Here is a 2048-nt window from a genome sequence, read left to right as displayed (position 1 = left end):
TACAGTCAAATTGGCACAATCACATTTTTATGTATAGGTTTTAAATTGCATTTTATACATATAGGAATCATGCAAATTAATCCAAAATACATGCAGAGAGGATATTAATATGTTTAAGTAACATATAATGTTGGATACAGATTTCCTTAAGTTTGTGTTTTTGTTTGTAGGAATATTGATTTTTTGAAGGAATTTTAAGCAATGGGCTATACATTCAGAAGTTATGGTTTCCTGTGGGAAAGAAATTTAAATCAGAATAAATATAATTTTTAACTCCTTGATTATTTGGATTGTGCACATATTGAAATTATTCTGAAGATGGAACACTGGCAGAAGCTTAGGTGATATCACAAATGGTAATTTTATTCTTTTTTCAGTGTTATTTGATTACGTGAGTCTCTGTAATTCTCCTATATATTTATCTCTGTATATCTGGATCTTAAACCAATCCCTATTTCCCCTCTTCTGACCCTGTCAGCCTCTGGAGCTGGCCTACATATGAAGAGTAGTGTAATGCTTGAAAAGTGCAAAAGCCATCACTGTGTGGAGTGCGCCCCACATCCCTGCTCTTTTCTTCATCTTACAATTTCAAATAAATGAGACTTAGAAAGGTTGGATGGTTCAGCCATATTCACATAGATATCATGAGATGGAAGCATTACAATAGGTTTTCTATTATAGCTCATTGTCCTTTCCTTCTGTTATGTAAGCTGCAACTCTGGCCTTGAAAATGGAATGGATGTGAGGGGAGTAATCCTTCAAACTGAAGCCTGCGTGTGTGTGTGTGTGTGTGTGTGTGTGTGTGTGTGTGTGTGTGTGTGTGACTTCCTCAGCCCACATGTCAGTTCAAGATACCAAATGGGGTAAAGAGAATGAAAAAGAAAATGTTCTCCAATTTTGTGTTAAAACCACCATAAGAAATAAAAGGAATAATTATGTCCCAAGTATTAGTTTCAGAGTTAGAATATCATAATGAAAATACGTGTTAATACAAAGGAAAAAAATTGTAGACTATTATGTACTATTAAAACATTTTATCTAAATGTGTATTTTTATCTGTAACCCAAGCATGAATTTATTTTTCGCTCTATGTATTTTGAACTCATTTCCTTTTTTTTCCCTCTTAGATTAAAATTTCTTTTAAAAAAACAATTGGAAGTCTATTAGGCTGAGGCCACTCTAATGTCCTGGATTCCTGCATAAGCAAATCAAACCTGACTCAGTGTAAATGTAGGTGTTCAGCCTGTCAGAAGTCATCAACTAACCTCTAAGCAAAGACTTTCCAAGTGAGTGAATGATCCAGAATGATCCAAATGGAGTTTTACTTGAAACAATTGTCTCTTCACTGTGCTTTACTTTCACTTTCTAACAGCTTTCCCTAAATGCTCTTTAGGTAGTGCCCCAAGTCTCTTGTTCAGTCACTGCCCAATGCATGAATCACTGCTTGTGCAAAATACATTCATTAATATTTTCATGTGTTTCAGTTTACCTTTCAACACATATTTCCCCACTTACTAAAGAATCATTTTTCTCTGTAATTTCTCCTGAAATGTTTTCTAATGTGCTTTGTATAGAAATAGAGATATGAAACAAAAGCCTAATGCCCCGAGGGAGCAAAGACCAACAAGCAGAGCCCTCTAGGGAGAACTGCTGTCTCTCTTGTAAATTCCTGCAAACTGGGATCCAAGACTGCAGATAACAGCTTCTCAGTGCTGGCATCCTGTTTGTTGTTTCATCGCTTGCTTGGGATGTTAATGGCTAGCATTGTGTAAACTTAGAGTTAGGTAAATACTAAAGTCAATAGAGAGAATAATTTGTGCTCACCAAAGTAGTTATGCACATTCCCTAGCCTGCCTTTAGCCCTCAAAAAATGTGAGATGTTTTTGAGGCTCTGGACTCACTTAGAGAGATTTGAAGCTATATTTATTGGGTCTTATCATTTCTTTCAGCTTTGACTTACAACTTATAACAGCTTTGAAAAGAATCACCTATGTATCTTGAACTGATTCTACCTACCTCCAGAATTTCTTCAACATGAATCTTATATT

Source organism: Octodon degus, unplaced genomic scaffold (assembly GCF_000260255.1).
Source record: "Octodon degus isolate 3935 unplaced genomic scaffold, OctDeg1.0 scaffold00024, whole genome shotgun sequence".
Taxonomy (NCBI): domain Eukaryota; kingdom Metazoa; phylum Chordata; class Mammalia; order Rodentia; family Octodontidae; genus Octodon; species Octodon degus.
The sequence above is the reverse complement of the archived record's forward strand: the minus strand, read 5'-3'. Positions refer to the sequence as shown.